Source organism: Pleurodeles waltl, chromosome 7 (assembly GCF_031143425.1).
Source record: "Pleurodeles waltl isolate 20211129_DDA chromosome 7, aPleWal1.hap1.20221129, whole genome shotgun sequence".
NCBI lineage: Eukaryota > Metazoa > Chordata > Amphibia > Caudata > Salamandridae > Pleurodeles > Pleurodeles waltl.
This window is the reverse complement of record NC_090446.1, coordinates 1,310,895,706-1,310,920,352: the sequence shown is the minus strand read 5'-3', so window position 1 is coordinate 1,310,920,352 and position 24,647 is coordinate 1,310,895,706. Positions and strand designations below refer to the sequence as shown.

At 45.0% G+C, this 24,647-nt stretch overlaps 1 protein-coding gene and 1 long non-coding RNA gene across 2 annotated transcripts in view; one reads left to right on the top strand and one right to left on the bottom strand.

Annotated features, from left to right (window-relative positions):
- Positions 1–2,911, bottom strand: part of LOC138246231 (uncharacterized) — a 57,402-nt gene extending 54,491 nt beyond the window's left edge. The window contains exon 1 of the long non-coding RNA XR_011194253.1: positions 2,563–2,911. This is a non-coding gene — a long non-coding RNA (uncharacterized lncRNA). The remainder of the gene's footprint in view (positions 1–2,562) is intronic.
- LOC138246230 (sulfotransferase 2A1-like) overlaps positions 2,907–24,647 on the top strand; it is a 76,459-nt gene continuing 54,718 nt past the window's right edge. The window contains exon 1 of the mRNA XM_069200633.1: positions 2,907–3,080. The gene's annotated coding sequence lies outside the window, so the exon portion shown is untranslated. The remainder of the gene's footprint in view (positions 3,081–24,647) is intronic.

The window sequence follows — 24,647 nt, the reverse complement described above, 5'->3', positions numbered from 1 at the left end:
ATATACTCTTATGGCTACCCTGCACTTACAATGTCTAAGGTTTTGCTTAGACACTGTAGGGGCACAGTGCTCATGCACTGGTACCCTCACCTATGGTATAGTGCACCCTGCCTTAGGGCTGTAAGGCCTGCTAGAGGGGTGTCTTACCTATACTGCATAGGCAGTGAGAGGCTGGCATGGCACCCTGAGGGGAGTGCCATGTCGACTTACTCATTTTGTTCTCACTAGCACACACAAGCTGGTAAGCAGTGTGTCTGGGCTGAGTGAGGGGTCTCTAGGGTGGCATAATACATGCTGTAGCCCTTAGAGACCTTCCCTGGCATCAGGGCCCTTGGTACCAGAGGTACCAGTTACAAGGGACTTATCTGGATGCCAGGGTGTGCCAATTGTGGAATCAAAAGTACATTTTAGGTGAAAGAACACTGGTGCTGGGGCCTGGTTAGCAGGGTCCCAGCACACTTCTCAGTCAAGTCAGCATCAGTATCAGGCAAAAAGTGGGGGGTAACTGCAACAGGGAGCCATTTCTTTACACAAGCCCCCCCCCCAGCCCACAGGCCAGGAGACTCAGCCAAAGCTGGGAGAGTCTTCCTAGTCTGTCAGGCGAGGAAGAGTAGAGGAAATAGGCTGGTTTGTTGCAGGGCCTACTCTGCCTTACATCCTCCTGTCCAGGTCATTCCCTCTGGGGAACTGACCCACTTCCACAGTGATAGGACCTAATCTGAACTGCCTCTTGTCTGTGCTTTTAATGTCTTCACCCATCCTCTCTATTTTGGGGTTAGAGGTATCCACCTCTGCTAATCTTATCTTAGCCAGGGTCACCCCTAACTTACCCAAAGAGGTTACCCAGAGCTGGAGTAACCCCACCATGACCAACAGGGTCAGGGGGCCTAACTTGCTATTTGGCATGGGGTCAGACCACCATGCCAAGGATAGTGCAGCCATAAAGGCTAACACCCAGCAGAGGCCACTGACAGCTGTCAGTGCCCAGAACCACACCTTTAGCTCTTCACCTACAAGGGAAGGGGCTAAGTTACAGGTTTCTTTGGGTTCAGGGTGCCTGTCTGCTGTATTAGAATGGGGGGTTACCACATCTTGTAGTAAACACCCTTCTTCCACTCTTTCTTCTGTTAGCTGAGGAGCCACCCACTCAGGCTGAACAGTTGCCTGACTAGCCAGGACTTCTTGTGGGTCAGGTTGGACTTTACCAGTGCCACTTTTGGAGTTCTCCCCTACTGGAGCAGAATCTCCTTGGCTTGCTGGAACCTTGGCTAAAGGCTGTCCACCCTTCCTACACTGTTTTCTTTCTTTTTTTTTCTGGGGCCTACTTGCATTTACTGCAGAGGCAGGAACTCCAGAATCCTTGGGAGAGGACTGGCACTGGACCTGTTCCTCTCTTGGGCTCTGACTAACCTCTGGGTAGTCATTTCCAAGGAGACAATCAAGGGGGAGGTCTGTACTGACTACCACCCTTCTCCAGCTAAAAGTCCCAGCGTGAGCCTATAGTCCTCGAAATACTTCTCCATCAGATACTATTAGTTCTTGTTTTTTCTAAGGGACCAAACCTTACCCTGTTTTAAAGTTTGGCTTTTCAGCAATTCCACAGCTTTGATATAAAAAATTATTTTTAAAAATTGAGTATTTGCTCATTTATGGAGAGATACAGGAGGGGTCGAGGTAATACTAGATTATTCCGTGTTGTTGTGACACAACACACCTGTTTCTGGCATTTCCTTTGACAAATCTTTGTTTTCCTTTGCACCGTCATAATTGTAGTCGTGTGTATGCTAGCATAGATTTAGGTCTTCAAGTACCAAATTGCAAAGCAAAAAAAAAAAAAAAAACGCTAGCCTGGGAAACTCACACGTGGAACTAGAAAATATGAGTTTTCCATGGTAGCACACTCAAGGTGACAAACATTGTCCTGGTAACCTTAACAAGAGAGACGGACATGCAGGAGATGTTAGCTGCTGCAATCAGGATTCTGTGAGCAGGGCCGGCTATAAAGCTGTGTGACCGGTATGGCTGCACTGAGCGCTGCCCTTGAGGTGAGCAATAACTTACTAAGCACCTGCTGCAGAGTTCCTTGTGCGTCCAGCTTTCAGGCGACAATACAAATGTCAAGTTAACTCTTATGTTTAATGTTCCTGCTAGAGAGAAATATCCGAGTTTTGTTTAGTGGCAGTTTTGACTCACCATAAAGTAGCACAGAGGGTTAATATGCCTGCTGCAAAGAACAGATCATTATTTTTCGGGATAGCTGAGAGGATTAGTAAATCCAGCCTCTTTACCAGTGCTTTAAGACAAATGAAATGTGAGCGAGGGGCTATGGAGCTGTGAGGCAGTTTTTCCAGGTAGTAGGGAGAGAAGCTGAGCAGGTTATGGGGGGTGAGGGTGGGGGCAGGGGAGGCGTTAGCAAGTGTGCCAAAAAGGCTGTTGCACAGGGCGCTGACAGCAATACAGCCAGCCCTGTCTGTGAATCCGCAGGGGCTGCAGTGGCATGTGTTAAGCCCCTGTAATTATCTGCAGTGCTTTAAACTGAAATATAGAAGTGCAAGTACTCACTTTTAGAGCACCAGTTTACTCCTGAATCGTGTCAGTACGCTCCCATTAAATGTATCGCAGGAGTGAAGCCAGTAGTTTAAAAGGTAAGTCTTCTTGTGGAGTCACTTGGGAGTGCTCGATCTCTCGTACTCTTGGTATTTCACTCTCTCCAAGTTTCACTGTTTTGACCCTGTTTTTTTTTCGTTGCATCTTTTTGTTTACTCTTCCGTTGTTAGTGTCGCTCTAGCTTTCCTGTCTCACTTCCAGAGAGAGAGCGAGAGAGAGAGAGAATAGTTGAGAGGGCGAGAGAACCGGCTAAGGGGGTTAAAAAAAAACCTTCGGACAGAATAGGACACCTCCTGTTCCAGCCGGCGAAGCACCGCCCCCTCCGCCCTTCAATGATCTCCTTTTCTTCTTTCAAATTGCCATTCGGACGTGGAAACTGGGTCAGACGCCGCCTGTCTGCTCCTCCGCGCGAAGTTGTCTATTTAAAAGCCTCTGCAGCCAGAAGGGACCTGTTTTGAACAGCTCTTCCACAGGTAAGCTCCCGGCAGCTTGGGCATCTTGCTCAGCGCTACGTTTCTTTTCCCATCTATGCCCTCGTCGCAAATTGGCGTGTAGAGATGATACTCAAAAATCATTTCACTTCTTTATCTGTTTCCGTGTTTCACGTATATCGGGGCATGTATTCGAACAGTTAAGCGCGTCTCAAGTGTCGCTAATGTTTTTCTATGTGCTTTTCCTGCCTGTTTCCAGTTGTTTTAGGAATTTTCTTTTTCTTTTCTTCTGCGATCTAGCTTTATAAAGCACATAGAAGCTGATTTAAGAGCCCCTAGCGCCTCCTTGTGCCACTTTAGCGTCATTTTTTTGACACTAATGTGGCCCAAGGAATCCAAAATCGTTGCCCCAATTTTACAGTGTCGCAATGCAAGCATGGTGCCCCACTTTGTACCCCTTTGCGCTACATTATGCCTGCGCCAGGCATAATGTATGCAAATGGGGTGTTCCCCCGTTAGGAGTGCCAAAAAAAATGGCGCAAAGAAACCTAAGAAATTTCTTTGTGCCATTTTGTTCTGCATTATCCTGCAAAATTGTGAACTAGCGTCAAACATTTTGACGCTATTTCCCCTTACTACCTCCATGTGTGCCATATCAAAGATACGGTGCACACATGGTGGCTTTAGGGGGCCACTAAGGGGCGAAAGGAAAGTGGCGCTGCACTAGGTTCAGGGCCATACTGTCTTACTAACGTGCAAATTTGAGCCGCACCTCTTGATTTCGACACTGCTTATTTTATTTTTTTAACCATAAACAATCTCGAAGGCATATGTCTTTATTCCTTTGTGACTGCCGTGTAACCTACAAAAGTGTAAATGCTTCAATTTTCAAACTGTAAGGCTGTCCTTCCCCGAAGAAAAATCACGTAAGGGGCTTAGAAAGGATTTTAGTATTTCTAGTTTTGAAATAAAACGACTGTTTCATTAAAAAAATATATATATCTACTCAAACTAGTACTAAGCCATCACTTCTAAAAGCACGCTCATCCCTTCCCCGAACACTTTCAAAGTATATTGTTTTTGGAATATTAGAAATGCCAGAATACAATAAATTACATCACATATTTTTTTCAATTGCTCTTCTTCGAAGTTTGTTAATTTACAAATGGAAGACAATATTCCGGGACATTTGGCAGTCCGATACAACACTCAAGCATGCAACTTTTCGACCTTAAGTGTGTGGTAGTTTGGGTGCGCTTTGGTCTCAGTTATCAGTGTGTACTTTGACATGAGGTGTGGGTGAGTCGACAAGATAGTGTACACTATGGCCCAGATTTAAGAGGGCCTAGCGCCTCCCTGCGCCACATCAGTGTCATTTTTTGTGACGCTAATGTGGCCCACTGGGGCCAAATTCACTGTGCCATTTTTACAAATTGGCACAATGCATGCATTGCGCCACTTTATAACCCCTTGCACCACATTATGCCTGCACCAGGCATAGTGTATGAATCTAAGAGATTCCACTGCACCATTTTTAGCTGCTATTTTTAACACCTGGAGAGAGCAGGGGGCACACCATTGTTTTCAATCGGTCCCTATGTAATCTGCAGGTTTAATCCTGCACAGTACACCAATAGCATCAAAAATGTTGATGCCATTGCCCCTACCCTGTGCCATGGTGTGCCGTACATTAAATTCAGGGCACACATAGTGGAGGTAGGGGGGACTAAGGAGCACAAGAAAAGTGGCCCTGCATTGGATGCTGCCCCACTTTTCTTAAATTTGGGTATATGTGTCTCAGTGTCCTCCCAGCTGAGCCCTACTGTAATCGTTTTAAAGACAAAAGGAGTGTGGGGGGGAGGTTGCGTACCATCACCCAGACTGTGCAGGATGGGTGCCATCAGTCATCAGAACTACGGGTGGATGGCTACATTGACCCTATCCCCTTGCACCACTCCCTCGAGCTGCCCCAGAGGATAGCCCCCGACAATTAGCCCTTCAAGGTGGCCACTACTCTGAGTCAGACCCCAATGTCAGCAAGCTCATGCCCCGTTGTTTAATTTGATTTGCCCATCCCGCCTGTCAGTAAAGCTACTGGAAGACATCGTCCTCCGCTTTCATCCAGTGGCAGATGTCGATCCGCCAAGTTGCCAGCAGTGGTGTAGAGTCCGCCAGGTCCGTGAGTCTACTGCCTGCCTTATCTGCTTCCAGTGGGGCATCAGGCCGAGTTTTAGGTGTGTTGATGTGCTGCCTACATGTTACGTGGGTGATATACGTACATACTTCAGTCTAGAATGGTAGCAGTACCACACATTGCCATGCCTTATGGTAAAAGTCTGCCTGGTCCATTCCGTACCTGAGGCATTTTTGCACACTGTGCTGAATATCCTGTGAAGGTGTAGAGGAGTAAGATACGTGCGTTGGACATAGTTAAACTGCAAAGCTTCTGCGTTGCATTGCTCAAAACCCTTGGAATATGGCTCCATTTCCAGCCCGCCTTGGTTAGTGCAATCTGCAGGTCCTGACTCCAACGATCTTTCAGGCCTATGATTGCTTTGTCCACCACCTGGCTAAGTGCCACATATATGGTAGTGATCCCGTGGCGTATGTGACTCCACCTTAGCAGTACCTGCAATCCCTGTTCAACGTTCAGCTTCTCGCTCTGGCCTCCCTGTGATTCGCTGATAGTCCCTCTGAGTGTTTTATGTGTTAAACATTATCCAGTTGGGATAGTGTATATCTCTTCAAGCTCCTCAAACAAAAGGGTGTCCCTTTCCATGAACAGCTGACCAAGGTCGACAGTAGAGGCACGTCACCACTGTGACTGATTTGCTGTCCGTCCCACCCTGGCTAAGGCTAGCAGGCACCACAGAGGAAGATCCAGAGATAGCGCGACCAGCAATACTGAGCCACTCTTATCAAGAGTGGGAGTCATGCATCCCAAGGGACTGTCCTCAGGATATCTCTAAGTATACCCTTTCTCGTTCTGCGGCACCAAAGGCTAACCATCTCAGGTGATGCATCCGGGGTATCACAGTACATCAAATTATTTTTAACAAAATACATAAGAAGTCGAAAGGTTTAGGCAAGTATGATTCTTTATTCTTGTTGAATTGCTCCTGTCATTATTTTGTAGCAAGCAGCCAATACATGTTTCGCCCTGACTGGTGCGTAGGCTTGGGCCTTTTTCAAGGCTGAAATTAGTACATAATGTTGTAAGTATTATATCACATGAGTTGACGTACTATCAATTCAACAGAAGCTTCATTATTAAATATATTTTTTACTCAGTGAGTGAAAGCATACAGTGATTTACACTCTTGAGGGCACTATAAAAAAAATGGGAATAAAATACAGTGAGTGTGCAGCTGAGTTGAAAATACATGCTGTTGCTTCTATTATGGATTTCTGTAAGGCCAGGAAGACTAGGTCTTTAGATCTGGGATCAGTAACAAAGTGAAATTTGTTACCCTGTAATCCTGTTGTCAGGGCGGTGGTTTGAGCTTCCTTCCCATTTGTGTGCTGAGATCTGCGCATAAAATGATCATAGAAAGAGCCCTCACAGAGGAGAGTTCTTTATGGATTATGTATTAATCTCAGCCTTGAAAACCCCAGGCATGTGCGCCAACAGAGGGCGAAAACGTGTTGACTGTTTACTGCGATATCTCGATTGGAGCAATTTAAAAAGAATTAAGGAGTGTCATCTGCTCCCACTTAAGTTTCAACCTCGTATATTTTGAGATATAAATAATATCATGTGATGTACATTTTTGCGTCCTGGCATTTCCAATATTCCACAACATTATACACCCACAAGTGGGCAGGGCGTGGCATATCCACAACATGGAAATACATGAGCACACTGAGACAAACTTATTAGCATTAACTGGGCTACTTAGAAGACTTCTTGGGTCCAGGGTCGCTTCCTAAACACACTTTCAAAGCATAACCTATTATTGGGCTACTAAGTCTCTGTACAGGATTGTGCTAGATCGAACATTTTACGCTGTTTTCTGCTTCTCTAATTGCCAAAAGTTTCCTTTCACTAATCGCATCAATATCGGAATGAAAATTGTACAGAGCTGCTGCCTTGGGTGCCAAGTTCTTTTGGGCCACATCTCAGCCGAGGAGCCCGCGTTTGAAGGTGCAGGTGCAGTGTATCGTCTGAGTGACCCGAAAGATCAGGGAGCACAGTAGGCAGTTAGTGTGCAAAGATTATGCGCAGCAGAGAGGACAGTGTATCCGCAGAGTGACAAGGAACAAATGGGGCAGTGTGTGAGAAGGTACAGCAGAGGGGACAGTCTGTGAGACATTAGGGCAGGGAGCAAAGAGGTTGTGGTGTGAGCAGAAGTATATAGAGAAGGCAGTGTGTGAGCAGAGAAGACATAGCAAAGAAAGGCAGTGCCTTCGTGGAAACAACAGCACAGAGGGGGCAACGTGAGAACCAAGGTCCCATGAGCAGGGAGGAGAGTCATTAAGCGTAGGAGACAGGTAGGAGAGGAGACCACGTGTGGCTAGAATGGACAGGAGTAGAGGGCTGTGTATGAGCAGAGTGTGTGGGCATTCATTGGAACACAAAACATTGGTTTGCAATAAATTAACAGCCTTGTCCAATCTCACAATAGATTAAAATGTATACCTTTAACAAGTGGAAAGACCCTTTGCATTCCATTACCATTTGCAATTCAGAACCTGTTTCTCATGGCTGCTGTACCTCGCAGAAGTGCAGTATGCCTGTCTGATAAACACATCATCACTTTGAGTTATTAAGGGGGGTCAAGATGGCAAAATCAAGAACTGTCTTCAAGAGAGTTATGGTTTCCAAGTTGAGATGCAGTAATGGTTTGTGCAGATCTGCAGTGGTGGAGGTCATGTGCCACTTGTGTCCTGGGGTCCGTCCTACTACGGCTCCAAGAACAACTCTTTAAGCATTTGACTCTCAGGGTAGCAAGCAGTCACGGGCTTCTCAGGGAGCTCAGGTGGGGCCCAACAAATCTGAACTCATCAATCAATGAACAGACATACTAAATTCAGTGGGCAACCCAGAACTTGCCTTTTTTAGAATATAAAGTACTTTTTAATCAAATAGGAGCCCTAAATATTTCACAATTCAATCCAGTATGCATAGCACTGATCCTAGTTACGATTCTGCCTTGTGACATTACATTCTCAGAATTTTCCATATGTTAATCACAACAGGATGACCAGTCATTAGCTTGTTCCCCTCCACCCACCTCTTCCACTTAGTTAAATCAGTAGCATGAATGAGTCCCAGGTGCAGTTTCAATCACCCACAAGTCAAATTCACACTTAGTGTATCAATGTTTTTACCCCGGTGATGTAGTGGGTAAAGCTTTTAGTTTTCCAAGCTACTCATAAACAGAGCCATTGCCCTCACCATCCTCTCACAGGTGGAGGCTCATTGTACAGAAAAACAGCGGTGTGGAATTCGTTTTGACAGACACCTAGGACATATTCTTTGGGTCAAGGATTGCACGTTTCCATGTTTATTTTATCCACTGGAAAACTTCGCACAAGACCTTTAGCTGTCGCTAACCCTATGACTACCAGTTTAAAGTGACACAGTGGATCTGTGAAAGAGGATCTTGTTAGGTATATGATATGTGCACGCGATGAGCTCTCCGCGTGACTATGTGTAAAGATGGATTAGAACTTGGAATGTTGAGTAGGGGTTGAATGTTGCGGGGCAGTTACGTTGTGGAGCCTGTGTGGGCGTACGGGAGTTGAGGCTGTATTACCTTATCTTGTAAATAAAGAAGATACTTGTGGAACTATATTCCGGAGTCCGCCGTACCTTTCAGTGGCGACGAAGGTGGGATCCATAAGACAAATTGACCGGACCTATAATATCTATGGCAAGTTTACTCCAGGGTTTATCTGGAACCTTGACAGCTTCTATCGGGCTTGGCACAGTAACTTGGGACTTGTCACTAACAGCGCAATGCACGCAATCCCTCACAAAATGCTCTATACATTTATCAACACCGGGCCACCAAAATCCTTCTCTGACCCTTCTTTTCATTGCTCGCAATCCAATGTGGCCCTCGTGCGCTAAAATCAAAACCTTCCTTCTCATGCTGTCCGGTACAGCTATCTGTCTTGACCTGAATAACAAACCATTGATCACTGACAATTCATTAAAAACATGCTTAAACTTGTCTTTTAATTCATCATTAGAGGACCACATGGACCACCCCGTGATTACAGCGTGCATAACTGATTTCATGTCCTGATCTGTCTCACACGCCTCCCTCCACTCCTGTTCATTAAGTGCACCTTCCAAAAGTTCACTAATTGAACATACTACAACGTCATTATCACCTTTCTTGGAACCAAAATCAGTTGACAGTTCTTCAGACAAGTCGGAGCCAGATAATCTAGACAAACAATCCGCCAATTTTTTTTTTTTTTCCTGGTACATATTCTAACTTAAAGTTGTGCTCACATAATCTGTATTGCCACTTGGCGATTCTTGGAGTGGCTTTCTCAGCACCCTTGACAGTGAAAAGTTGAACTAGAGGCTTATGATCCGTCCTAACAGTAAATCTAGTTCCCCATACAAACTGTTTAAAATAACTGACGCCCCACCAACATACCAGTGCTTCCCGTTCGATCACAGAATACGTTGACTCAGCACCCTTCAAGCATCTCGATGCAAATGCTACAACTTCGTCCTTACCATCTCTCCTTTGTAATAATACGGCCCCCAACCCTTTCTGGCTGGCATCTGTCATTATAATAGAATGATCCCGGGTGTCAAAGGGCTTTAAGGGAATCGCATGAGCAATCTCTTGTTTCACACTCTCAAATTCGCGTTTGCAACTAGAGTCCCATAAGAATTTAACATTCTTCTTCAATAGATTCCTCAAATTATAAGTCTTTTCTGAGCAATTTGGTACAAATTTGGCATAAAACTCTATCAGCCCCATGAAAGACCTCAATTGGTCTTTATTCTCCGGACACCCAAAATCTTGAATGGCTTTAACCAAATTTACCTTGGGTTTGATACCTTCGGCTGATAATTCAAAACCCAAGTAATCCACAGAAGACACACCAAAACGGCACTTAGCGGAACTGAGAGTTACACCTTTCAATTTCAGCACATCTAGGACTTGAACTAGTCTTTCATCATGCTCAAACCTGTTTTTACCATAAACCAAAATATCATCCTGAAATGCCTTCACCCCACTCAACTCTCGGAACATACTCTCCACTGTTCTCTGAAACACGTCCGATGCGGACGCTAACCCAAACGGCATACGTTTGAACTGGAATAAGCCAAAAGGTGTAATGAAGGCTGTGTAATGTCTTGAGCTAGGATGTAGACTAATCTGATGGTAAGCAGATGTCATGTTGAGTAAGGAAAATACTTTACCATCTTTGATAGAGGATAGCATTTCTGAGATGTTAGGCAGGGGGTATTGATCAACCCAAATTTGGTCGTTTAAATCACGCAAATCCACACACATTCGTAACGATCCATTCCCTTTGCGGGCTAACACTACAGGTGCGACCCAATTCACTGTCTCCTACACAAATTATCTGCTTGCAGTCGCTAAACCTGGATTGGCCTTTTTAGCGACTGCAAGCAGATAATTCGTGTAGGAGACAGTGTCGTTAAGTTGGAGGATGGTAAATGGTGGAACAAGAACAAATTATCTTTGTCTAGTACTGTGAATAAAGCTGACGTGTGTGCCGGTGAACAGGTCAAACGTGCTAGCATGCGTTCTTCCAGAACATGTGATCCTTCTACAGAATATTGTAGGCGATCTTCTAGAAATGTTAAACCGCCTAAGAAATTCAATGATTATGTACCGATGTGAGTGTACAATAATTAGAGTGTACAAATATTGTATTCACCATATATGTTTATGCATGTAACCGATTTATGTAATTTAGTAATTTCATTTTTGTAAATGTTGTTATAAGGAAGGAGATGTGTTAGGTATATGATATGTGCACGCGATGAGCTCTCCGCGTGACTATGTGTAAAGATGGATTAGAACTTGGAATGTTGAGTAGGGGTTGAATGTTGCGGGGCAGTTACATTGTGGAGCCTGTGTGGGCGTACTGGAGTTGAGGCTGTATTACCTTATCTTGTAAATAAAGAAGATACTTGTGGAACTATATTCCGGAGTCCGCCGTACCTTTCAGATCATCTGTCGCTAAAACAAGGGTTATATCTATATGTAAAAGTTGTTTAATCTTTTATATATGATTCACTACTTGTACTCTTAGAGCAAGCACTGTATGGAAACATTCTGGGCACAGTTTGAATTACTGATACTGGTTTTGGTATGAAAACGTGCACGCTTGCCAAGTGTAACGTTTTGAGGCATTTATAATCCTCTCTTAGTAAAGGCATGAGTATGAAAGCAAGACTGGTGTCCGCTTTGAAAATTAACCTCTTAGCTGCTGAGCCTTACCCCCCCGTGCTGAGCCCTTTTTTGGCTATTTGGGGTAGTTCGCGCTTAGGCCTTCATAACTTTTTGTCCACATAAGCTATCCACTCCAAATGTGCGTCCTTTTTTCCCAACATCCTAGGGATTCTAATGGTACCCAGGGTAAGTGGTTTCCCCTGGAGGAGACCAAGAAATTATCCAAAATACAGTGAAAATTTAGTTTTTGTTTTAAAAAATGGGGAAAAAAGGTCTGCCGAAGAAGGCTTGTGGTTTTGTCCTTGACAATAGCATCAACAAAGGGTTTCTGGTGCTAAAATTACCATCTTCCCACCTTTCAGGAACGGGCAGACTTGAATCAGAAAACCACACTTTTCAACACAATTTTGGCATTTTACTGGGACATACCCCATTTTTACTATTTTTGGTGCTTTCAGCCTCCTTCCAGTTAGTGACAGGAATTGGTGTGAATCCAATGCTGGATTCCAGAAAGCTAAACATTTCTGTAAAGTAGACAAAATTCTGAATTCAGCAAGGGGTCATTTGTGTAGATCCTACAAGGGTTTCCTACAGAAAATAACAGCTTAAATACAAAAATATTGAAAGTGAGCTGAAAAAAAACCCAGCCATTTTTCTCCACGTTTTACTCTGTAACTTTTTCCTGCAATGTCAGATTTTTTAAAGCAATATACCATTACGTGTGCTGGACTCTTCCGGTTGCGAGGATATATAGGGCTTGTAGGTTCATCAAGATCCCTAGGTACCCAGAGCCAATAAATGAGGTGCACCTTGCAATGGGTTTTCATTCTATACCGGGTATACAGCAATTCATTTGCTGAAATATAAAGAGTGAAAAATAGGTATCAAGAAAACCTTTGTATTTCCAAAATGGGCATAAGATAAGGTGTTGAGAAGCAGTGGTTATTTGCACATCTCTGAATTCTGGGGTGCCCATACTAGCATGTGAATTACAGGCCATTTCTCAAATAGACGTCTTTTTTACACACTGTCTTACATTTGGAAGGAAAAAATGTAGAGAAAGACAAGGGGCAATAACACTTGTTTTGCAATTCTGTATTCCCCAAAGTCTCCCGATAAAAATGGTACCTCACTTGCGTGGGTAGGCCTAATGCTCGCGAGAAGAAACGCAACATGGACACATCACATTTTTACATTGAAATCTGACGTGTTTTTTGCAAAGTGCCTAGCTGTAGATTTTGGCCTCTAGCTCAGCTGGCACCTAGGGAAACCTAGCAAACCTTGGCATTTTTTAAAACTAGACACCTAGGGCAATCCAAGATGGGGTGACTTGTGGGGCTCTGACCAGGTTCTGTTACCCAGAATCCTTTGCAAACCTCAAAATTTGGCTAAAAAAACACATTTTCCTCACATTTCGGTGACAGAAAGTTCTGGAATCTGAGAGGAGCCACAAATTTCCTTCCACCCAGCGTTCCCCCCCAAGTCTACCAATAAAAATAGTACCTCACTTGTGTGGGTAGGCCTGGTGCCCGCGGCAGGAATAGATCACACAACGGTCAATGTTGGTCCTTACATGAGGCAGCTGTTGACCCTGGGGTGATCCATTCCTGACGCAGGCACTAGGTATAGGCACTCAAGTGGGGTAGTGTTTTTATCAGGACAGGTGAGGAACCACTGGTTGGTAGGAATTTTGTGGATCCCAGCATATTCCTGTAGTTTGTGTGACAGAAATGCAAGAAAAATAGTTTTTATTCAACATTTCAGCTTTGCAGGGTATTCTGGGTAAGAAAACTTTGGGGAATCCACACAAGTCACACCTCTGTGGACTCCCCACGAATGTCTAGTTTCCAGAAATGTTTGGGTTTAGTATGTTTCTCTATATGGATGCTGAACCCAGCACCAAAAACACAGGTGCCTGCCTTACAAAACCAGTTTGTTTTGTGATAGATAATTTTGATATCTCCACAGTACGATTTGGGTGGTGGAATTTGGGGCTGAACTAAATGGGGGAGCTCACAAGAGAGCACTCTCTCTCTCTGCTTGCCACCGCATTCACCTGCTCTCTGGGTTGGGCTAACCCACTATTACCCCGTTGCACAGACTGTGCTTGCGAAGGGAAAGCAGGACTGTCCTCATCACCTCTCTCATAATTTACTGGAAGAGGAGTTATCAAATGGGACTCCTCTGACTGAAAAATCACTCCCATAGTCTGCACCATTGTCCTATCCCTCAGATGCTGTCTCAGTATCTGATGTCTCAGTCTCTGATCCTATGTCAGAGCTGTCCTCTATAACCCGAGTGACGGCAGCAGACATCCATCAAGATGCCATCTCTGCTATTGGCTAAACTGTTGCTCTAAAACACTAGCCTACATAGACAGTCACAAAATAGATGGTGTGTCTGAGATACTTGCAACAGTAGAGGCCACCTAACCTGCACTTCTTTCCTCAATCAGCACGTTCTTTCAAGACACTCAAAAAACACCTTGTCACATACCATTCGTCACAGTCTTTAGCACCTCCTGCGCCCAGTCCAACAATCATTATTGGTGCTCCCATTCCCTCCTCCTCGGATTCCCTCATTACCACCCAGCAAAAGTGCCCTTCATCTCTCCATAGCCGCCCTCCATCCCGCACATACATTTCATTTGTATTATAGCGCAGGTAATGGCTGACTTTACTAATATACTCCGCTATTTACATAAAATACAGATTTGCTCTTTGCAGTAGGCATATAAATCTTCTGCGCTTCTTTATGGCACTAAAACTGCCACTAGAAAAAAGTCTGATCCTTTTGTAGCAGAAACATAATCACAATACTTGCTTGACTTTTTTATTGCTGCCTAAAAGCTACAGTTGAAATGCGTCAGTTGAGGTATGTGCACTGCTTGGAAGACGCAAGCTGCAACTGCAAGACAACTGGTGGCAAATATATAGATCACTTTTATATGTGGGTCGGCTTTTCCTGGGGGCCAATCGCAGCCCCCAGGGAAACCACACATGTATTGACAAAAGTGATTTATTTGTGTGTGTATATATGTGTGTGTATGTGTATATATATATATATATATATATATATATATATCTCTATAGATATATCCATGTAGATAGATATCTCTCTCTCTCTCTCTCTCTCTCTCTCTCTATATATATATATATATAGATCTATATATATTTTTTTAGTAGTTGGATGGTTTCCTTGGGGGCCAAAATGGCCCCCAGGGAAACCCTACAACAACAACAACAAAAATTGCCCCCACAGGGGGTCGCCCTGCCCACGGGCGACCGCCTGTCCATTTCTTTTTATTCTATTTTTTTTTTTTTTAAATAAAATTTAGCCCCTGGGGGGCACGATTGCGAGCGATCGCCCCCCCACCCCCCCCCCCCCCCCCCCCCAAGGGGACACCTACCTTTTTGTTAAAAATATGCCCCGGGGTGTGGGCGGCCTGTTTTCCGAGGGGACCGACCCCCTCTAAGTGAAATCCCTGGTGTCTAGTGGTGTTTCATGGCCCCCGATCGCAGCACGGAAAGGGGAGAGTCTCCCCTTTCTTACGAGGCCTTTCTGAACGTGGGGAAGGCCGTTTGGGTCCATTTTCCCCATTGGAGCAGGAAGCGGCCGCAATGCCGCTTCCTGCTCCTATGGGGAAATCAACAAAGTGACGTCAGTGCGCCTCGCGGCGTGCTGACGTCACAAATGGGCGGGTGGGGGGAGGGGGGAGACACGGAAAAGCTTCCATGTCTCCCGGGGTTTAAAAAAAAAAAAATCCTCAGGTGCGACACACCCGAAGATTTATTAACCCCCTCCCTGGTGTCGGCCACTGGTCGTGACCCGCACCAGGGAGGTATCATTGAGTTAAACTGTGATGAATGCCAATATTTTAAAAAATAATAATAATGGAGAATCGGTGTAAAACCGTTTACGAGCCAGGTGCAGGCGTGGATCCTACGTTAAAGCGGAGGAGTGTTGCCTCCCCGGCAGCAGCAGAAGCTGGCATCCTTTTTTAAAAAAAGGATAATAGACTGTTATCATTTTACTGTAAAAAGGGTGGGGCCAAGAGCTGTGAATAGCACTGAGGGGGAGTGCACAGCATTCCCTCTTAGTGCGCATGTATGTTTGTCTGGCCGTCTCGGGCCAGCCAAACATACATGAGCACTAGGCTCTCTTCAACCCGCCACTATGTTGGAGAGAGCAAGCAGATGCTCCCAGTCTGCCATGGAGTGCCCTGGCTGGGCGCTCCTACCAATCCGAATGCTGCTGTCATGATGCCAGCAGCATGACAGCAGTGTTTAGAATTGCTGCAGGGCAGACTGGAAGCCTGTGCCTTCAGCCTGCGGCCAAGGTAGGAGCAGCGGTGCAGTGGTGGCTGCCACAACTACGATTCAGGTAAAAAAAAAAAAATTTTAATTGAACATTTCTTCCATCCCCGCCGGCCCGCCCGCGGTACCCCACCACTGCTGTGCACCGCCAGCTGCTCCTGGCCCTGTGAAAATAAAGAAGGGTCTGATTCAAAGAAAGTCACATAAGTGCACCAGCAGGTAAATTACCTTGCTTTGTTGCAGATAGACCACTTTAAGGAATTCCTAAGAATGTATGAAAGTAGGCTTAGAAACCGTACTCATTGCAAATGTGTGTGAATTCTATTTTCAGCAAGGGGCTGATTTTAAGGAAAGTGGAGCACCACTTTCCTTGCGCCCTTTAGCGCCTCCCCTACCACCACCATGTGTGTGCCATATTTAAAATACGGCACACTATGGCACAGGGTAGGGGGCAATAGCATCATTTTTTCTTTACGCTATTGATGTACTCTGCAGGAGTAGCTCCAACATTTTGGAGGCCTCCTGCAGATTACATAAGGGCCCATTGGATTCAAGGCATACCCCCTTTTGACAAAGCAGGTGTTAAAAGTGCCAAGCAAAATGGCTCAAGGAAATCTTAGATTCCCTTCACCATTTTTTTGCCCCCCCCCAACAGGGGAATGCCCCCTTTACATACATTATGCCTGACGCATGCATAATGTAGCTATTAGAAAATGGTTTATAGGTAAGGGCAGTTAAGTACTTACACTTAGCAATAGGCCACTAACCTCCACTTAGGTCCAGTTGGGTCTCAATAAATTAAACCCAGCTCAACCCTTGGTAGCTTGGCAACGAGTGACAAGGCTTACCTTAGGAGACAAATGTGTAAGGCATTTAAAAATCACAAAACAGTAAATAAGTAAAACACAATAAAAATCCAACACCAATTTATAAAAATAGATTATATTTTTATCTTTAAAATGACACCAAAATGATAAGGGGAACCAGAGACATGAATGTTTAAAGAATTAATGCTTTTCAGCGCTTAGAAACGAATAGCGCCAATCTGGTAATCTGGTCGCAGCTCGACCGGGGTAAAGTCAAACATTGAGGCCGACCACGATGGAGCCCTGCTCGGCTACAGCTTGCGGGAGGCCTGGGTCAAATGTTTACCTTCGGACTTAGTCATTTTTCTAGAGATTTTCTTCAGTGGGACCAAGTCGCCAGTCAAGTCCGACCTCCTGGTACTCTTCCTTGAATACACGTCGAGGTAGCTCTCTGTGGAAATATTTACCTTCGGACTTGGTTGTTTTTAGATGAAAATCCTCCGAAAGGGGCAAACCTGAATCTTGATCTGACGACCCTGGAGCCCTCTTCGGATACACTGCCTGGGAGGTCCTGGTCAACTTCCTACGTTCGGACGTAGTCACTTTTTTTGAAGATTTTCTTCACTGGGATGAACCTGCAAGTCAGGCTGGGTCGCAGTTGAGGCAAGCTGGCTAGAGTTGCTGCGGTGGGTCGGTCCCTTTTATGGAGCTTTTTTCTAAAAGTTCTCCAAACTTCTGGATCCTCTTCCAGATGTTCCTTTAAGGTTCTTTTGCGGTCCACATCTCAACCCAAGGTTCCAGAAGCTCTGAGATGCTCCTTGAGGGAGCGGACTACAACTCCCAGAATGCACTTGGTGCTAACTCTTTTTTTGGCCACTGGACAGTGGTTAGCTGGTCAGTTTCTTCAGGAGTTGGTGCAGGGGACTCTGGTTAGCAAGTTTTCACCTGTTGCAAACAGGGAGTCCATCCTTGAACCAGTTGAAGCCAAGCAAATATGGAGCCTGTGTGCAGCTGGTGCAGTGTCCAGGTGCAGGTCAGGGGTCCAGCAGGTAGGGATCTGAGGTGTGAGTTCAGGTCTGTCCGTTTTATCCTTGCTCCTGGGTGGAAAAACAAGGAGGCGTCCTGGTTCTTCCATCAGGTGCAAGGTCCTTCCCCCTGTGATGACCACTTCCTGGGAAGTGTGGCAAAAATCAGTGCTAGGGAGTAATATTCCTCATAAATCCATCATGGCTGAAACTGATTTTTGGAGGTTACATCCGGCAGAGCCCACCCACTGGTATGGATCAAAATCTTAAACACACCCCTCTCCTGCCCTCTCCTAATCTAATCAGGGTGTCACCTAATTGTCTGTCTGGGTTTTCAGGATGTGAGGGAGGTGCTGGGTTACTCCAAATGTCCTTCCCTGCCTTTGAAGACCAGTTTGGCAGCCCTTCCCTCTTCCTGCTTCCCCGTCTCCTCCCCCAGGCCCATCTCTTTGTGTTGAGCCAGGCCACTTCACACCTCATCAAGGCAGCCTGGCCAGGCTGCCAGAGGCAGGTCAATCAGAACAAAGCATCCAAACACTGCAGGGCTGAAGTTGGCAATTTTTCAGGTAAAGTTTAAAACTCTTTCCCTGAACAAGTTATATTAAATCCTACAATTGTAAGTTGTGGGATTTATTATAACAATTAATTTTGATACCAAACGTGTGGTATCTGTCCCTTAAGGGGACTTCATAAATTAAAATAAAATCTCCCCATTCTAGCCTACCGAGGCCATTCACTACAATAAGTGAAAAACATATTTGGCTGTTTTACCTCACCAGGTCTTATAAAATCATGTTTATAAGGTCCCTGCTTATAGTTACATGGCACCCAACCCTAGGGGTACATAGGGCACACCTTTGGGGTGACTTAAATGTAAAAATAAAGTAGTTTAAGACTTTGGAGCTACTTTTAATTCCAAAGTCGAATCTGCACGTAACTTTAATTTAAAAGCAGCCAGCAAGGTAGGTCTGCTTTTAAAATTACACTGGCCACCTCAGCAGTGCACCTTTGGGGGCGACAGCTATGCCCTAAAGCTACATGCCCTACCATATACTAGGAACTTGTAGGTTGACTTGGCCAATTATAATGAGCCGAATTTGCATACTGACTTTACACAGAGCACAGGCCCTGGGACTGGTTAGCGGTACCCACGGCACCATCACAGTCAGGAAAACACCAGCAAAAAGTGAAAAATGGGGGCACAAAGTCAGGGGACCTATGCTACCAGCCCGGTTCTCCCACAGAGTCTCAAAGAGGCGTTACAGAGAAGAAATACAAAGAGGCGCAATACATGACTTTGTAAATATGGTGCAGAGTTTTTGGTAATCTAACGCCACAATAGTGGCAGAAAAATTATGCTAATGTGTCATTAAAATGGCACTAGGGGATCTTAAATCAGTCCCTTAGTATTTGTTAACTCACAACTCTACCGAGTGATCCCAAATTCACTTTTCCTGCGCCTACTTTTCTCGCCCAGAAAAATGTTTTAGTCCTGTCTTTAACAGAAGTGAATTTCCCATCTCCATCAGTCTGGAAAGAGAATGTAAGGAATTGGTGAATACCCTTGAGCATGTTAGCCTGCAGGTATGCACAAACTCACAAGTCATTTCAGTCCTTGAACTAGTGCTTCCTATCACTTTCTGCCATTGTATATAGATTTGAGTAAAGATAGCAAAATTAGACCCTTGTTGGAATCCAAACTCTGATACAATATGAGCCCTAACTGTATTAAAGAGACTGTTATCAGAGTTCTGACATAATGGCATCAAAAGTTTTTTTTTACATGACAAGTAGATTTCAGAATTATCCTATATATATCCTATATCTTGGACAAGTAAATAGTTTATAAAATTCTGTGTCAATCACTTAACAAGAGGAAAGAGAAGATTTACTTGGGAAGGTCATGTCATCTTCCAGAAAAAGCCAATCAAATATAATAAGAAATGAAGCTATCAATCAGCACTAATTTGTTTATTCCTATTGCATAAGAGAGAAAATTGTGGGGAGCAAATTTCTATCTTTTTTTTATAAAGGACTCCCACATTTCAACATCTATAGATGGTGTAGTTATAGGAGACTCCATTTATGTCTCACTTTGTTTTAAACTTGCATAGCATGTCCTGGGATTAATAATAAGGGAAGTGACCACAGGCATGTTAACCTCCACCAAGATCCCGACAACTACATATCCTTTATTATCTCATTCACTGGAGGTATAACGCAAGGCACATTTTGTCGCAGAACTGCTACTAGGACCCAGTTGTGATTATTCCAAAGCTAGAAACTTAGCCATTAGTCATTTCCTCCCATATATCAGGACCAAACTCAGTGGGACGCAGTTATTGAACTATGAAGCCTCCGGGTAGATAAGCACTATATAAAACATAGTAACATAACATAACTTCCTTATTCCTGCTGTCTATCAAGCACATTCTATACTCTATAGGATATGTTTTCAAAGTGAAGGGGGCAAAAGGATTAGCTGAGATTAGAGGAGTGATTATACAATGGGCTTTTTTAAGGTCTTTTACAATTTCTAATGTTGCAAATCGTTTGTTTTAGAACTGTTATTCTGTCTTTATTTGGGTAAAGGTCTTTATTTTGTTCTCTTTAATAATATTAGCAGGAAAGTTGACCTCTTTCTCTGTTGATTTTGCGTGTCTGGCACATATTTTAAAACTTTGGGAGTCATTATGACCCCGGCGGTTGGTGCAAATGTGGCAGTAGTACTGCCAACAGGCTGACGGTACATATCTCCACATTATGAAGCCAACCTGCTAATGTACCACACCGACCGCCATGGTGGTAGCAGCCGCCGGGCTGGAGATAACAATCTCCAACCCGGCGGCCGCTACTGTCCCGGCAGCGGCATTATGTCCCTGCCTACCATCATGGTTTTCGTGGCGTTCGTAATGCCATGAAAACCATGGTGGTAGGCTCTACGAGTGACAGGGAATTCCTTCCCTGTCACTGGTAGGAGGCCCACCCTCCTAAAACTCCCCATACTACCCCCAGCCCGCCTCCATCCACTCTCCCCCTTCCAAACCTCCCCCCATATACGCACACTCGCAGGCACACACCACGCCTTCCTACACTCACTCACACAGGCATACACGCATGCATCCATTCATTCACACGCACATCCGTACACACATCCAAACTTACACGCATTCACATTTCCATTCATTCACGCATTCACACATGCGCACACGTAAGCAACACTAGTGAAGGGGGCAAAAGGATTAGCTGAGATTAGAGGTGTGATTATACAATGGGCTTTTTTAACCCCTTCGCTGCCAGGCCTTTTCCCCCTCCTGTGCCAGGCCTTTTTTTGCCTATTTGGGGCAGTTCGCGCTTAGGCCCTCATAACTTTTTGTCCACATAAGCTAACCAAGCCAAATTTGCGTCCTTTTTTCCAACATCCTAGGGATTCTATAGGTACCCAGTCTTTGTGGGTTCCCCTGAAGGAGGCCAAGAAATTGGCCAAAATACAGTGAAATTTTCTTTTTTTTCAAACAAATTGGAAAAAGTGGCTGCAGAAGAAGGCTTGTGGTTTTTCCCCTGAAAATGGCATCAACAAAGGGTTTGCGGTGCTAAACTCAGCAGCTTAGAGGAACAGGCAGACTTGAATCAGAAAACCCAATTTTTCAACACAATTTTGGCATTTTACTGGGACATACCCCATTTTTGCAATTTTTTGTGCTTTCAGCCTCCTTCCAGTCAGTGACAGAAATGGGCATGAAACCAATGCTGGATCCCAGAAACCTAAACATTTCTGAAAAGTAGACAAAATTCTGAATTCAGCAAGGGGTCATTTGTGTAGATCCTACAAGGGTTTCCTACAGAAAATAACAACTGAAAAAGAAAAATATTGAAATTGAGGTGAAAAAAACATAAATGTTTCTCTGCGTTTTACTCTGTAACTTTTCCCTGCAATGTCAGATTATCAAAAGCAATATACCGTTACGTCTGCTGGAGTCCTCTGGTTGCGGGGATATATAGGGCTTGTAGGTTCATCAAGAACCCAAGGAACCCAGAGCCAATAAATGAGCTGCACCCTGCAGTGCGTTTTCATTCTATATCGGGTACACAGCAATTCATTTGCTGAAATATAAAGAGTAAAAAATTGCTATCAAGAAAACCTTTGTATTTCCAAAAAGGGCACAAGATAAGGTGTTGAGGAGCAGTGGTTATTTGCACATCTCTGAATTCCGGGGTGACCATACAAGCATGTGAATTACTGGGCATTTCTCAAATAGATGTCTTTTTTACACACTCTCCTATATTTGGAAGGAAAAAATGTAGAGAAAGACAAGGGGCAATAACACTTGTTTTGCTAATCTATGTTCCCCCAAGTCTCCCGATAAAAATGATACCTCACTTGTGTGGGTAGGCCTAGCGCCCGCGACAGGAAACGCCCCAAAGCGCAACGTGGACACATCCAAATTTTTGGAAGAAAACAGAGGTGTTTTTTGAGAAGTGCCTACCTGTAGATTTTGGCCTCTAGCTCAGCCGACACCTAGGGAAACCTACCAAACCTGTGCATTTCTGAAAACTAGAGACCTAGGGGAATCCAAGGAGGGGTGACTTGCGGGGCTCGGACCAGGTTCTGTTACCCAGAATCCTTTGCAAACCTCAATTTGGCTAAAAAAACACATGTTCCTCACATTTGTGGCAGAAAGTTCTGGAATCTGAGAGGAGCCACAAATTTCCTTCCACCCAGCGTTCCCCCAAGTCTCCCGATAAAAATGATACCTCACTTCTGTGGGTAGGCCTAGCGCCCCCAAAGCGCAACGTGGACACATCCAAATTTTTGAAAGAAGACAGTGCCTACCTGTGGATTTTGGCCTGTAGCTCAGCCGGCACCTAGGGAAACCTACCAACCCTGTGCATTTTTTAAAACTAGAGACCTAGGGGAATCCAAGATGGGGTGACTTGTGGGGCTCGGACCAGGTTCTGTTACCCAGAATCCTTTGCAAACCTCAAAATATGGCTAAAAAAACACATGTTCCTCACATTTCTGTGGCAGAAAGTTCTGGAATCTGAGAGGAGCCACAAATTTCCTTCCACCCAGCGTTCCCCTAAGTCTCTCGATAAAAATGGTACCTCACTTCTGTGGGTAGGCCTAGCGCCCACGAAAGGAAATGGCCCAAAACACAACGTGGACACAACATATTTTTTCACAGAAAACAGAGGTGTTTTTTGCAAAGTGCCTACCTGTGGAGTTTGGCCTCTAGCTCAGCCGGGCCCGGGAGGGGGGGGGGGCAGAAATGCCCTAAAATAAATTTGACCCCCACTACCCCCCCCCACCCCCCCCCAAACTCCACCTGCCCGGGAACGAACCTTGCCTACGGGGCCGCTCCCCCTGCGTGACATTGGCGCCAAAAAACAAATCCCCGGTGCCTAGTGGTTTCTGCCCCCTTGGGGGCAGATTGACCTAAAATCGGCCAATCTGCCCCCAAGGGAGGCAGAAATGGTCTAAAAACAATTTGCCCCCCAGGGCTGCGACCCTTGCCTGATGGGTCGCTCCCTATCTCTAAAAAAAACAAAAAAAAAAACACCAAATTCTTTTTCCCCCTGGCGCCTAGAGGTTTCCATTCATTCACGCATTCACACATGCGCACACGTAAGCAACACTACAGTCATTTGCGTTCACACTCACACATTCATGCACACACCTCCACACACAACACCCCTTAGCCCCTTCACCTGTCGGAAACCCGACTTACCAGAATTTAAGGGGTCTTCCGGCAGGGGACGGGATGGGGCTCTGCTACCGCCAGCAACGCCCGCCAGCAGAACACTGCCAGGCTGTATTATTTTTCATAATACGTCTGGCAGCGGTCTACTGGCGTGGCACTGCTGGTGGTAGCAACGCCACCGTAACACCATCTGCCAGCATGACCACAGCTGGATTTCCGCCCTTCTTGTGGCGGAAATCTGGCTGTGGTCATATCATGGCGGACGGATGTTAGCAGCGGTGACAGTCTTTTGGTGGGCGTCGCTGTGGCGGTAGATGGCATTTACCACCAAAGTTAAAATGTGGGCCTTTATCTCTAAGGAGAACCAATTGGATTTACAAAACAGTCACAGTTGTCACTGATGATACAATATGTTTGTGTTTTTAACCATTTTAACAGAAATTGGACCCTAATCATGAGGAGTCAATTAAATTGAGAGAACTTATATACAAAGAACAGCAAAATCAAATTGCTTTACTCAGAAAATAGAACCTGACATCAATACTGTGTGCATTTTGAGTGCCCCACCACCATCACAGGAGATAGAGAATTCTCAATCATTCTTTGAGAAAGTGGCTGAGTATTTTCAGGAAAAGATCTTGAAGATCTATGCAGAGTTTGAGTCTTCTAGTGAGGGTATAGTGGCTGATGCAGTGGTAGGTGGTCTGTATCTGCCTGGGAGTGAGGAGGGTGGGTTGTCCTCTTCATCTGGTCATAATTGCCTGGACAGATTCTCCCCGTTTACAGCCATCAAGATCAAGTCTTTGTTAGCCGGTGGTACCTCTGGCTCGCCAGATGATCCTTGTCCTCAGAGAATCCTGCAGTTAGCTCCCAACTTGATAGCAGAAGATAGAGGGTGTTCAGGAGATCCTGGATTCTGCAGAATATCCTCTGGACTGAAAAAAGGCAGTGGATATTTTTTTTAAGACGAAACCAGACGCAGGCCTCAGGGAGTTGAAAAATGTACACCCCATTTCCCTGTTGCCCTTAGTCTTGGAAAAAGACTTTAATAAGGAATTGTCCTAGTATCTATATGATCTAAACTCTCTGAATCCATCACAATATGCAGTCCGGAAACACCACAGCATGGAATCAGCTCTCATTTCTATGACAGATCGATCTGATCTGTAGACAAGTTGATCAGGGTGGGTCAGCTATATTGGTCCTGTTGGACCAGTCGGAGGTCTTTGACACCATTTCACCTGAGTTGATGGTCCAAAGGCTGCAGCAGGTCGGTCTGAAGGCCAAGGGCTGAAATTACTGGAGACCTTTCTTTTGGCTAGAACCATCACTGTTAGCTGTGGCAATTTTAGAGCTCCCCT